Source organism: Bombus huntii, chromosome 6, assembly GCF_024542735.1.
Source record: "Bombus huntii isolate Logan2020A chromosome 6, iyBomHunt1.1, whole genome shotgun sequence".
Classification (NCBI taxonomy): domain Eukaryota; kingdom Metazoa; phylum Arthropoda; class Insecta; order Hymenoptera; family Apidae; genus Bombus; species Bombus huntii.
Window position 1 is genome coordinate 13,731,693 of NC_066243.1, and position 15,351 is coordinate 13,747,043.

At 41.7% G+C, this 15,351-nt stretch overlaps 1 protein-coding gene and 1 long non-coding RNA gene across 2 annotated transcripts in view; one reads left to right on the plus strand and one right to left on the minus strand.

The window, feature by feature from the left end:
* The window catches only part of LOC126866821 (uncharacterized), a 188,892-nt gene that overhangs the window by 49,201 nt on the left and 124,340 nt on the right, over positions 1-15,351 (minus strand). The window lies entirely within an intron of this gene.
* LOC126866317 (uncharacterized) overlaps positions 4,377-15,351 on the plus strand; it is a 42,747-nt gene continuing 31,772 nt past the window's right edge. The window contains exon 1 of the long non-coding RNA XR_007689853.1: positions 4,377-6,464. This is a non-coding gene — a long non-coding RNA (uncharacterized LOC126866317). The remainder of the gene's footprint in view (positions 6,465-15,351) is intronic.

The following is a 15,351-nucleotide window of genomic DNA, read 5'->3' on the forward strand; positions in this document are numbered from 1 at the left end:
AAAATTATTTTTTATATTAAAGATTATTTGCAAGAAATAAAATCTCTGTTAGATGTAAAAATATATCTACAAATAGATTCATTTTAGAGTTAACAATAATATGTCTTATGAGATATTGATAATATTGCTAGTAATGTACATGTATACATTGATTAATCTTTCATTTTTCTCTAATCTCAATCCTTTCTTTGTTATTTCTAATTAAAATTTCTTCGTAAAACTGGATGCAGTGTACAGAATATTTCCCATGGGAAACTTATACAAAGATATCTGAAAGTATCGAAGATCGAAGGCAGAATACCTGGAACGCTAGTCTGGGATAGAGAAGGGGCTATGTTTGAATTGTAATGGAATAGAACATTCCTGTTTTCTCTCATAAGAAGGGGAAGAACGAAATGTTAAATCACGTTGCATCTCTCTTCCATTAACAGTTTAAATTAGAGAAACTATTAGGCTATTAAACACTTGAACTATTTAGACGACCGCGACCTAATCCTCTTCTATAATTATTCATTTTCCAAATATCTCATTCAATCTCTTTCATCGAAAATGAATCAGCAATGTATGAATGATTCTATGAGAAGCGACATTAGGACTCTCTATGTATGAAATTCTCCAAAAATAATGAATCCTAAAATTCGACTATGTTTGAGAGAAAGAGGATGGTCGTTGAACTCTGTGTAATCAGAATTTGATCGATATTCTTAAAAGAATGAGGATGGATGGAATTTCTTAGTTTGATTTAAAAATTATATACATATAACAAGTAATAATTGCAATAATCTAATCACACAAGAACCTACACTATATACATACGTACATAATATTTAATAAGCGAAACAAATCTCTACGATAGTTGTATTCATAACACAGTCATAATTATAAAATACAATAACGTAGTAGCAAGCAAATATGAATATAGATATGGCACATGCGATGTATGGAAAGTTAGTTCAATGTCCATTTGCCACACTTAGAACAAGCATTAAGCTTCACTTAACATTTGTGTATCAGGATAAGTAGAGAAATAAATTTTTAAATAAAAATACACATACAATTATTTTTTTTATTTTAAGAGTATTTTATTGAAAATCCCTGAAAATAGCCAAAATTTAAAGAATTTTATTTTATTAACCGTTACATACGTATAAATATAATCCACGATATTATTTTATTCTCATTTTCTTACCTACACATTTCTTAATATTCTACAAAATCCTATGGATCTTACTACACTTCCTGCTCTCTATATAACGAACTGCTCGCCACACCAAATACAAATTAATGAAAACTTCTGTCAAACCAATTTTTCCATAAACTAATTACCTTCAAAGACTCGCTTCGAACTTCAAAGATACCTATTTTTACTTCGTTTTTACCTTTCTCACGATCAATGGACCACAGTCGGCGGAGGTCATGCATTTTAAGCTCACCCTGTATAAGCAGACGTCGAGGTCGACCTCACGATCGGACTGATGACATTTAAAAGTGCTACGGGAAGGTATCGACATCGACCGAGAGAAAAGGGCGAGAGAGAGATGATCTGTGCGAGGGAGAAGAGGCAACGAACTACGTGCGAGACGGAATAAACGAACAGACAGACGAATGGATAAAGAGAGAAAGGAGAATCGTAATGGGAGCGAAGGAGACCGATCGTCGACCCAGACGAGAAAACTGCAGTGAAAGCCCGGCTCGCATTCTGGGCCAGACGGAAGAAACACGAAGCAGACGGTGTAACGGCCTCTCCCTCTCTTCCCTCCTCTCTCTTTCTCGTTCTCGCTCCTATCGATCGCTCCCTCTCGATTCGCCACACGACTGGTCGCGTACGCGTCGGCACACGCTCGTTTTTCCTATTTTTCTTCTAAAGAGCCCGGTGTACCAGAGTGAGTATCCGTCGACTTTCGCGCTCTCCCATCTGTCGAGGGCGAGGGTGGCGGAATGCTTGATTATGCAAACGATGGGGCCGCGATTTGCCCAATCATTCGGACAACCTTCCAACGCGATTCTGACGGCAACGAAATAACACCAGGATGAATTATGAGATACCCGTGCACTCGTTGCCGTGTTTTTCTTCTTTTATATGATCTTTTCATCTTTTGGATGTGCGAAACTACCTACTAGATGTGGGAGAGTCTTAGATATAGCACCAAATTTTCGATATTTTTTAATCCTTTTACGTCATACATTATGCAGAGTATTCTACTTTTTAATGAACTGTTTTCTAATTAAAAGTTATATGTATCTACCTTCGACAAAGCTGCCTGAAATTTTAGCACGTTATGTCTGCAAAAGATTAATTTGGAGAAAATTAGCACAATCTTTAGAATAGTAGAATATTATACCATTGCGATTAATCGTATCATAGCTTCGTCAAGTATTATCGACCCACAATAACAATAAGATTTTCAATTTCTGTCTTCGATTCTTCGCTGAATTCTACGATACATATTTGTCAATAGACGACAGTGAATAAAAAAACGGATACATAGCTTACGATAAAAAGCTGTCTGTAATGCAATTTTCAAGAAAAAGAAATTCTTTGCAAAATTGTAAATAGTACTGAATAAACGATAACGCCTTAACCAATAATACGACCGATTCATCATCGATGAAAATCATGATGAAAATCATGATGAGACATTAGTCACCATTTCGAAAAGTGGTCGACTCGACTAAACGTGATTAAACATTGATAAATCGTGAATCAACGATCGTCAGACGTCAAACGTATTTCCTGAGAATATTAATAGGTCAATTCTACGCGAGACCAGCTTATCGAAATATTATTACCGCGGGTTGAAACAAGCCGGTTCCGTGGACGGTAGACGGAAGCTGTAGATAAGCGTGAAACAGAAGCAGAGACAAGAAGAGAGGCGCAAAGTAACACGTGGGCTGCGCGATTAAAGCGATTAAAAATAAACGTCTAGTCTCCTGATATCAGATTTGCTCTGTTTTACGCCGGGCATCCGTTCACGTCGCGCTTAACATGCGTCTAATTAGCTAAATTATCGACTCTCTGACTATATACCTCACGCGATGCTGACAAACTTTCGCGAAGATCAATGTTAGACTTATGTAATATCGACGAGTTGATACGAATTTGCATTGTAAAAGAAGGGAAATTAATTCACATATACATATTGCATATACGTATATCGATTTAAATTTTAAATGTACATTTTGAACTGTATATAGCGTACTTGTATATACATAAGTACATGTAGTAAAATATTCTATTAGTTTAATAGTAATAAAACTTGGTTTATTAGGTAAGTATAAATTAAATATATAATTGTTATTAATAAAAATGAAGTTCCATTAGGAACAATTTTCAAATGGTATTATCATTGACTGATAATAGCTTGGACTTTGTTAATTTTAGAATGTTAATTTTAGTTTATATCCGGTATTTTAAATGATAAAGGCTACGAATGGCATAGTAAATGACACGTATAAATTAAAATTTAAGTTGGATAGTCCAAATGTTAATGAAATGTCAGCGGTTGAGGCCTAAATTTTGATAAAATAACGGATAATTGGTAAAATTAAGTATTTCATGATGGCATCTTCGAATTCTGTTCTTTGCGATAATTTGAATCGCGTGATATATTATAAATATTGAATTCTTGAAATATACATAATCTAAAACGGTATATAGCCCGATAATTAACAAGTCAAATTTTCTACAGATACGTTTGTTAAACATTTGTTACATAAATGTCTCTCTTATCTGTAACTTCGATATGAAAATATCATTACTAAAGAGAAACTCAATCACCTACAATAGATGACATTTTATCGATCGAGGTAATTCCCTGTAAATTGCAGCGTCATCGCGGTATATAACTATATTTTTAAACAATTCCCTTAATACATCCTATAAATTCTCAATTACGTCACATACGCAAAATATTCATAATAGTATCCTTCTAATCCACATTCTTTTCTTCTTTACGTTCTTTCACAATACTTAACCAATATTAAATTAGTAATACTAGCGAATCGTCAAATTAAAAGTTCATCTTTATTATTTTATTATTTCGTATCGAACAGGACACCTGACTTAAATTACATTTAGTAACTAGTTAGTTTTATTACCAACCTTACCGCCGTTATATAAGAGAATACACTAGCGTTAGTAATTCTTGTAACTTGTAACTTGTAAAATGTCACTAACGCTATGAATTTAATCGTACAAGAGAGCCAGAGAAAAATAAATGTAAAATTGATTTCATTTGATTAACATACCACAAGGGCCATGTCGCGTGGTTTCGAACCCTGAACGTGAAGGATTCGTGCGCCCAGCTCAAGCAGCTTTCTCCTCAACTGTTTCACAGAGACGCCGAGCGTCTGCATGCAGCGACGCCTCAGCTTCATTTGAACCGTGCCGCCAGGTTGTCGACGTGCTGGAAACCACTGGCCGTCAGCTGTCAAGCTGGCATATAAACACTCTCGACTCTCGCGGCCCGTTGCTATTCCGTCAAACCTGCTCTTTCCTCGAATTTCTCGTCATTGCTCACTTTTTTTACTCTTCTTTTGTTCTCACGTTCAACAAAAGTTCGTTAGAAAATTCTTCTTAAATATATATACAATTATATAATTTTTCGTGTCTTCCAAATTTCTCGAAGCAACGGACAGGAAAGAAATTGAAGAACGCACGCGCGAACGTTAAAGTGTCATGATAGGTGACAGACAAGAGCTATTCAGCGTGTCTCAACGACGTCTTTACGTGGACAATCGATCTCCGATTATGTTAAGAGGAAACGACCTGATTTCAGCTTAATTCGATCCGTTGCGTTTCCTCGTAAATATATATGCCACTTGACCACAGACTATACGGTTGTTTAACGAGTATCGTTCTTCGATAGCATGGCGTTCCTTTTTTTCTTTTCTTTCACGTCCCACCGATATTTACAGAACACTCCTTCGAACTACGTCTCGACCCGTTCGTATTGCCTCTGTGTATCTGTGTATTCCCTATTTGTGTGTGCGCGAATGTATATACAAGTTGGCGCGGATGGTCACGCGAAGAAAAAAGCAAAGAATTCCTGGAGGCTTCTGCGAAGGAGGCACCGTCGTTCGCGGCCGAAGACCGGGTGAAAAGGAATCCTCTTGTGTCACTCACAAGCCGAGACATTAAATAATGCACCGGTACACGCGTCGTCTTTTGACAGGTACGACCTTGACTTTCGAACGCCAGACTCGTTTCTTACTCGTGCGTTTCTCTCTGTCACTCGCTTTTCTACCACGATTCTTTCGAAACAATCTTCTCGTATCTGCACGAACGACTCGCGTTCATCGTCTACGTCTAATAACAAACTTCTTTCTTCTCGATCGTCGATGCGCGACTGCCAGTCGGCTTGTCGCCGTTTTTCTAGCCCAGGCGACCACTCGTTCACGAAACACACAGATAGACAGATGAGACGAACGTTAGTAAAAAAAGACGCACTCTGTTGGCCAACTTCCCGCTTGTGGCTGCTCCGTGGCCCACCTAGAAATGTCAGTGGCGGTCTTGCCAAAGTCGATGATTTCGATGACACGACCTCTGATGCTACGTTCTGAATTACAACAAGAACCACAGTGTGTGTTTTCGTTCTTATTTCGTATATGTGTCTGCAGATGTGGATTAATAGAAAAGAAAATTCATGCACTGCCGGAGGATCTCGTTTTCCTGTACTCGTCGTGCCGCTAAAGGACGGTTCGTCCTAGCGGTCGAGTCTCTTCTTTGCACACCGTACCTCGCGACAAACTAGAAAGCGGAACCAGCTCCGCAATGGAAAACCCTGAACGAAGTCTTCCAATACATCCGACACGTTCCAAGTCCAGCGGCAGACTGAATTCGTCCGGTGGCTGTCAGGCCGCAGCACCGTCGACGCCGAGCGTTTCTCCCATCCACTGCCGCGCAGACCCTTTCCACCAGTCCCCCACTACTCATAGTCGGCGCAGCGGTCGCATTTACCTTTTCCTCTTGCCTCTCCAACGTCCTAACCACGGCTTGCAGAAAGACTCCCGACTCCCGATCTATCGCTGTTCCTTTCTCTGTCTGATACACTGGCAGACGCCGCGCCGCGTCGGTGCGCGCACACAGAGAGTCAGCAACGTGTCTCCGCGTACCCTTGCAGCGGGTGTCCTGCGTGCAATAGTGTCAGTACGGCATCGACGTAGCGAACTGCATGTGAGACACGAACATAGACGAGCAAACACACGCGTGGCCCGGGCCAGCAGCCGGTTAAGCCAGTACATATGTCGCGTCGCGTCGCGTCGTAGCGTAACGCAAAAATCATCCGCGTGCTGGTGTCGACGGTGATATCCCAGCGACAGGATGGCGCGCTGTTATCCTGGTAGAAGGGAAGCTGGCGAGAAGGACTCGATACGGTGACACTGCCGCGCGGTTTCGTAGCCTGAAACCGTTCGATTAATCGCGCGTGATCGCTGCAACTTAATTACCAGAGACTTCAGGGCAGGTAAATCACGAGAGAGATATACGTATCTTGAGTATCGAATTATCGGAGATCGGTGAGAGACGAAGAATATCGGGCAATATTTATTCCTTTATCGTCCATTGCTTCCACCCACTAGCGCTGTCCTTGAACGATTTCTCGACGAGGGATTCCGGAAAGTCATCAAATTTTCATCAACGGTGAAACGCGCTCACGATCACAGCACGCGAAAGGTAATGTACCTTTCGCCGGTAGTGCGGAAGATAAAATCCCGGAATTTCAAGTGTCGAAATCTCCAAAAAGGAGGAAGGAGGACTACGCGTATCCGGCTAGAGGGGAGGGCGGAACGAACGATCGAGCAAGCGTCGAGCGCGCACGCACGCGTGCGTGCAGTTACGCACATTCACTCGCGCGAATTATTCTCGTCGACGGTGCTCCAGCCGGTTCCATTAATTCGAGTGTGCTACTCTACCCTGTAGAGGGTGAAATTACCCTTGAAATTATAACAGGTTGATACTTCAACCGCACCGGCATCGACCACCGTCGCTCAGCGCGATCGATAACACTTGGTCGATGCGATATAGGCAGCGGGTACCGTATATACGTCGGTTAGAGAATAGTCTTCAATTAAGCACGCCAGAAATGGCAGTGACAAAAGAAGCTGGCTGCTCGTCGAATCGTTCGACCGAGTCACGTCTCGAAATCGGATAATCGCCGCTGCCAATTAAGCCCCGTCAACCGACTACCGATCGCGCTTCACTCTCCACGCACATGCGCGTTCGATCTTCGACCCGGTTCGTCATTTCCATCGGGCCTTTTGTCGACTTTAAAGTAGATACCATTATCGAATACTACCGTATAATTTCCTCGATCGACCTCGATCATCAAAAAGGATCTCTTCCTGGAGGAAAACTCCTCCACTTTGTTCTCGATCACGAATAAGCCTATACACGGAGGCAACTGGCACGATGCGCGTTGCACAGACGGTCACGCACACATAACTTCTTTCCGCGGCACCACCAGACGCTGCTAACCCCCACCAACGTGCCTACGTCTAACACCAAGATGCCAAAATCTCACAGACGAATTCTCACACCCGCGCATGGTTGTCGTGAGAGGGAAAGAGAGTAAGACGAGATGAGCACGAGGTTAGAGCGAAACAGGAGACAGGCAAGAAGAGACAGTCTCGCAAGAACTGTTCGAGTATACGGGCTCTCTCACTCGCGACGCGACGTCGTTGTCGGTAGTATAGGCGCGCCTTAAGGAACTTCGACGCCTGACCTTACATCGGCCAAGGTCGTGCCACGACGAACCGTCTGCCGCCTCTAATGTCGTTTTGACTGACTGCGATCCGTGTTTTGACGAGCAGCGGACCGTGCATGCGCCCGGTCATCGGGACGAAGGTAAAACGCGCAACCGGAGAGAAGCACACGTGACACACCAGAGGAGAGACTGTGGTGCAGCTTTATTTCTACCGGAGTCGGACTATTTCGACCGAGACCGAACTTTTCCATTAGGCGACGCGAGCAGGGCTCCCGTGGCCCTTAACGACACCCGTCTCTTATATTAAATTCCGGTTTTCGTGGTGAAAGTATTTCGATACAGAGGACCCTGCGCAACGGTCGCTCTCAGGGGAGGAAGCTGTATGAGAAGCATTATCCGTACGAGCCTCTAAGACGTAACACAATTACGTAATTAACTTTCTGAGCTTCCGCGGAACTTTCCGCTGCAACTTTTCTGGTAGCGAATCAAGGTTTCTCCCTTTCGATTGTGAATTTCGAGGCCTACGGTGTACACTGTGTACGCTCTTATACCCTTGCACGGCACACACCTAGCTAAGGCAAACTTTTCTCTTCGTTTTGCACCACGTAATTGTTCCGCGCGGCTAAACGCGTAGCACAGCTTGAACATTTTCGTGGCACGGCTAAACTTTCCCTTTCGTTGGCTCTCGTCTGTTTACCAGCGGGGCAGGGTCGCGATCAAAACAACCGCGAGCCTCAGACACGATGCACTCATCGTACGATCGTACTTAGTCTCACGGGGAGTTTCTCTTTCTCTTTTGTTCCTCGTATCTAAACGCGTATACATTATATCGCAACGCGTGTAGATAACGGAATCTGCTTGGTATGGACGCACTGACGACCACGACCACGACAGCGATAGCACCGGTGGCTTTATCGCGCGAGAGAGTAGAGCGCGTGTCTGGTCCGTGCGTGTGGACGCGGCTTAATACGCGCCATCAGTCGGACGGAGACAGCCACTATAGACCATTATAGAGGAGGAGAAAGATCATTACATAGAGAGTGAGCGAGACATCACGTTTGCTAGAAAGGGAAGGAGAGTCGCACGAGGCAGTTGCGCGCGCGAGCGTACGTCTGTGTGCGACTATGGCCGCGTGTGCGCGCCGTCTAGACAGGAGGTTGTTGGGGCCGAACGAGGGTCGGCGGAGAGAGGCGAAAGACGACGCTGTGCTGGGTTCGGTTGGAGGGATTCGTACGGGGAGAAGGTGGGGTGGATACGGGTACGAGCAAAAGCAGCGTAGTAAAGAGGGGGCAGGGAAGGCAGCAGCAAAACGAGATAGTGGGGAGGGTATGATAACCGGCTATCATATCTCAGGGCCGCTGCTACGAGTCCTCCGCGTTTCCCCTTTCTTCTCCGGCGATCCTTCTCCTTCACCCTACACAACCTACCCTCGCTGTGTGTGTATCTTCACCTTCGTTCGCCGTCCTGTTCCTCGTCGAGACGCTGCTACACCGACCAGTGCAGAGCAACCTCCTCCACCTTCGCCGACAGCTTCTGCTCGTTCCTTCCTCTTCGTCTTCGTCTTAAACCCTTTCTCTACTCTTTATTCCATCCTCTACTTTGTCCACCTTTCCTTTTACCAACCCGTTCTTCTTTCTTGCTCTTACGATTAGTTTATGTGGTTCTTCTTCGACCTCTCTCCATCTCCCTCGCTCTCTCTCTGTCTCCCACTTGTTCCCCTTCTCCTCCCCCCTTCCCTTACAAATCGACTTCGCCGCGACGTGGCCCAGACGAAACGCGATAACTCTGTCCGTGTGCTCTCTTTTCCCGTTTTTTTCTTTTTTTTTTACCCTTGCCCTTTTCTTCTCTTTCGATTACGCTCGCCCCCTTTTATTTGCCCTCCGCGAGAGACATCGCGCAGCCTTATCGCGGGGATGGGGTTGTGCCGGGTGCGCCGTGCTTCCAATCGCGCTCTGTCTCTGAAACCGATACATATATATACGCGTCGTTCCACGAGGGTATCGCGGACTACGAGGCTTCCAAGACGATTGTCGACTATGCTCGATAACACCATGTCCGTCCATGGAAATGTTGCGCGACGCTTTTGTTACGGGAGATACCTGTCCAGGCTAGAATATCCGCTTTCAAGCGAACCTTTTCCAGGATTCATTCGAGGAAAGCACGGCGTTAGGCGGTTTAGAGTTTAAAGATGTTCCAGAAGATTGGTTCGTATATAATAGTATGTGAAGAGGTTCGTAAAGGAAAACTGGCTGGATTAAATGACACGTCTATTGCGGGAACGTAAGTATGTGCGTACACGTTATGTACATACGTAAATTTCGGGGTTAGATAAGTTATTCCTCTAACGTAGATTTTTTCGTTTGAAGTCGAGTCTTTTTAACGATTTGTGAGAATTGAGAAGGAAAGTGGAAAGTAACGTAGAATTAAAAATGCCTTCTGATTTAGCTTATTTAATTTGGAATTGTCGAACAGAGTAATTTTTCAGCGAGTCTTGAGAATTATAAAGAAAATTAACCTCAATGTTGTAGCAAGCTGTTAATTCTAAAGAAAATTTCAACTTCGTTTTAATTTTAAAATGATTGTAAAAGACACAAAGAACATTATGACGAACAAATATTTTGCGAGTATTTTAAGCTTAATAAACAATAGCGAGTCCTTTCTTAAGACAATTAAAAATAACGTAGTCTTCTATTTTAATAAAATTTGGCAGGCAATTTGTCAAACCAGTTGAGCCATTAAGATCGTAAAAAAAAATTTTTTTTCGGCAATTTAGCATCTCAAACTGCCCGCCACCTACGCAAATACCTTTTGTTGTGTTTCGTCCTTTATTCGATTATGAGAATACCTGCAAGTGATACCACCTACCTACGTGGGTGGACTTCCAAACCTAATACGTTTGTATCAACAGAATGACAATTTGTCGTTGGAGAAACAGAATTAATAAGACCCTTCACAATGTACGATCAATCTTGGCAGTAGAGTCCAATATTCCTCTCGATTGATTCAATTTCGTTTCCGTACAAACATTCCGGCTATTTACTTAAATATCAACATGACTAATTTATGTAACTAAGTTCTCATTTTGTTATATGTAACCAGAATTTAGTTGAGAATTCTAGAAGCTCCAATAGTTGAGTGTCTTCAATTCCAAAAATCTCAGCAAACACGTACGAGTAAATACATATAATTGAACCGAATACATATTAATGTTAGACCAATTTTAAAACAACGATTTAATAAATGAAATATGTAGTAAAAGGTTTGAGAGACTACACGCGTCTGTTAAGAATAAATTCGTCAATAATATCCATTTTCCATGACAGTCAAAATCCATCCGAAAATCCCTAACATTCAACGCGCGAAATAAAAAATCGCACCTGACCGACGAACAAAAAACGCATCAACGATCGTTTCGATCACCAGTGTTAAGATAATATCGTTACGTTCTCCTGAAAAGCTTCGGACCGTGTATCGAGGTATCGTACTCCAGTTTGATCGATGTCACCAGCAAACGTGCATGCAGGACAAAGTGAAACGTGAACTCGAAAACGTGACTCTGCTGTCAGGAGCAGCGCCGATTGCCACGAGGTAGCCGCCAGCTATCCTGGTCGTGTCCTGTTCGCTGTCGCGTCGTATCCCATGGACCGGCTGGACGCAGGAATATCGACGCTCGTTTCGCCCTTATATTTTTTTTGCCCTTGTCCGCCTCGATCGGGTGTCGTCTGCCAGCTCCAGCACACCCTGGGGACCAATATCGGCCCATGTCCATTTCGCACGGCAGATTATTTCGAATGTCGTTAGGAGAGGGAAAAAGAACAGTAAAAACAACAAAAGAGAAAGAGAGAAAGTATATATCGTTGAATCGCACACGCGTACCGAAACTCGCGTAGCTCACGTATTTCCAGGCGCAAGAATCTCTGGTCCCAGACTAGTGTATACCGTACACTGTATTTACACTGCCGGCCATAAGTATCATATTACGATACGGATGACATCTTTTTCTGATAATTTACTAATTAACGGGACGCAGATCTTTGTGCATTTATGCGAAATTTCATTTTTACGTAGGCAATCGAAATACTCTAATATCCCGGTTAGTCAACAAAATATAGAATACTATAGCATTCTGGTTATTTAAATACATATTTTTTATATATTTACTAATTTTATTCTATTTTATTTTAATTAATATTTACCTTTTTAGTATTTAAAATTTTGTGTGCCAACTTTTTCAATAAGTGTAGCGAAGAAGCAGGTGTCTTAATACGTATAATATCTATTTATGGCTGTACACTTTCCTCGTTTCTCATCTTCGATCGTCCTCCATACGCCTCCAGACTATTGATTTCATCAAAAATCCTCGAGGCCTGACTGTTTGTTTTTCCCGTTCGTCACCGCTTTTTGGTACAAGACAGTAGATAGGAGATAGACGAGAAAAAGAACGAAAAAATCATCGCTGGGATCTTCCACACGAAATCTCGTAAAATCTTTTATACGTGGGCCTGGTGCAAGGATGCGACGCGAAGTTGGGAAAGGATATTTCGACAGAGGACGTTTATGCGCCGATATCTGCGCTGTAAATTTTAATTCCTGCGATCCAATGGGTTGTCTCCGTTCCTCCGCCTTCTAAACCCTTCGCCTGCTTGTTATCCAACGATTGGTCAGTTTTTCATGAAACCAATATCAAGCCGAAGAATTTTCAAGATTAGAGTAACCGGCGCGGCGATAATTCGCGCGCATTGTAACGCCGAAGGCTACGAATATTATCGATCCAAGCCGATAAGACAACCCAAGTGACGTTTCCAAAAGACGAGCAACTGATAAACACATATACGAATGTATGCATGCGTTTGGAAGCAACGAGAGCGAGGAAGATGGAGAATTTCTCCATTTTCGGCCGATGTGAGGTGTTTTCAAGCAGATAAAAATGCAAGAGTCTTTGTTTGCGAGGCACGATTGGTATAAACGAGGATTATCGAGGGAATTACGAGAAATAATACGAGATAGGTTGAGAAGCTTCTGGAAATATATTTGTAACTATAGTTGTACGAGTATGTTGATGAGTTCGATTTGCTCGAACATGGCCTTTTTGTTTCGTTAGGCTGTTCTCCACGTTTCAAATTCACAAATTTAATAATAAATCAGTTTCGTTTCAAAAGTAAAATAAAGTTACAGTAAAATGGTAAAATTTAACGCTAATGGATTTGATCCTCTTATAATTTATATGTTACATTTTGGCGTGGATAACTCGTTGTCTGGAGGCGTAGACAAGGGAAGTTAGTCATTCGCTAAACTACTATGCTCGATTTTGCTGCTAGCCGGTATGCAAATCTGCAATTATACCACTCTGAATAATTAGAACTTGCGTTTGGAAGCTGAATAGAATATCAGATCCTGGGGGACAGTGGCAAAAGCTACGACTGAAAAATAATTAATGACGCGGGAATTTGCTGAATATTTACTTAAGAATACACGCTGACTCTTGAATGGACTAAAATTTCAATTATTTTCATCCGAATAATTTACAGCGTAAGAATTAATTTGATGAACATTTCGTAGAACATTGTTGTACATTTGATCAATACGTGATTTCTTCGCAATGTCAGCGAAGTTTCTGAAAATTAAATTGGCACGATTCTAATGAAAATCAAGTCGAGAGTGTTTTGTAATTTTTTCGATCGTACCGATAATTCTTACGATCATTGTCACGTATTTCACGTGACTTCATTTTTCAAACCACTATATCTGGTTATATCATCGTTCTTACGATTTATCTTTACGTTCTTTCGAAACTATGACCTCTTACGATATCTAGACACACATTTGTCGACCAACTTAATTCCCAACATTCTTGTACGTCTCACTTTTGTCTGCTCTCGTTTGTCTTCCGTTGCTCAATAATCCTCCAGACTGATAAAACATGCTCTAGACACGAGACTAAGCTTCGTGTTTCTCGCGACAGCAAACTTCGATTCCTCCATCAAATCTAACGTAAACTTCTTCTATTAAAGAAGAAAATAAAAGAACTTTTTTATAGTCCATTTCACTTTCAGTATTCATCTGGTATTTTCTATGTATTTTTGACATTATATTTATTGATATTGGTTTTTAAAATTAATCGTAAATTAATTTCAATTATTTACGCTATCTCAAATATCTATTTTTCATTAGATATTCGATCGAAAATCGATGGCTTGAATACAGACGATTCTAAGTCTAACAATCGAAGCGAATCTCGAGAGTGTCGAAAAATCAAATTCGTCGTTGACAAATAAATCCAGCAAAAGTCGAGTAATCAAAAAACATGAAATCACCGAATCGGAGAGCTGCAGTCATTGTGCGCGGAACGATCGTTTCGCGCTTCAAGAGTCGAGCCGTGCTCCTGTATTTATGGAATGGTCCACGTTCATCAGTCAGTTGGGAATAAATTATGGAATTTATTTGCGCGCGTCGATATTTGTCAGCGAAGCGAAACGAAAAACGCCGCTTAATTTATGCTTGGCGTTGCCGGTGCCTGTACGGGTGCATATCCGCGCTACGAATTAAAATAAAGCTGAGCCGAGGATCGAGTGAAACGAACACGAGAGAAAAAGAGAGTGTGCAGGATATATAGGGTGTCACGGTACAAACGGCAGGGGAATGACTCTATACGAAGAGATAACCGAGAGATGTAAAATAAAATTGTTGAGAAAATCAAGTCTTTGACAAAATTTGAAATCGAAATTTCGTTAAGTAAAAATGTGAAAATATGTGTATTCGGCTAATTCCAAACTTTATACGACTGAACAATTAGCAGGAGGTTATTTTGCATGAGAAACGTATAATAACATTTTCTCACGCGAGTCTCCGTTTTCGAAAAAAAAGTCAAATTCGAGAAATTAGGTACATGCTAACTTAGTTAATGCTGATCGAACAGAAATGGAAAATTCTCGGACCATTGTGCGTTTAAAGGAAATGGAAAACGATTAAGATTGTTTCATTTGAAACGAAATTTTCATGAAAATTAAGTTTACAGATGTATGGATTACGCATAACATTTGCAAAAACAAAGCTATGATCGAGAAAATTTCATTCTACATTTTCGACTAATTTTTACTTGCAAAATAGCCTGCTGCTAATTAATGCGCTTCTATTCAGTTAAAAATTAACTGAATACACACATTTTCATATATCAGCTTAAAAAATTGTTTAATTTCATTTTCTCGTAAACGATGGTGTCACGAGAAAAACTTTCATTCCACGTTTTTGACCGACTTTTTAAAATCAACTCTCCGCTAATTGTACTGTACTTAATGGAAAATCGTGCACAAGATATATAAGAAAGAAAACAAAAGGAGGACACAGTCGAAAATGTTTAAGCGGAGATAATTCGCGAATTCTGATGAATCTTTCAGGGAAGATCATTTCGTGCGAATCTCGGCCAAACGGAAGAACATAGCGATAAAATAGATCGTATCGATACGAGGACGAGGATGGAAATTTTCTAAGGGTCGACGACACCACCGTGTGTAACTGTTAATCGATACTCGTCAAAGGGGTGAATTGTCTTACGGTTCGATCGGCGAAAGTGAAAGTCGCGACGCTGCGGGTCGATAAACGTGCTTAACGAGCCAGGAAAGAAGGGAACACCGTTTCGTTTTAATACGGT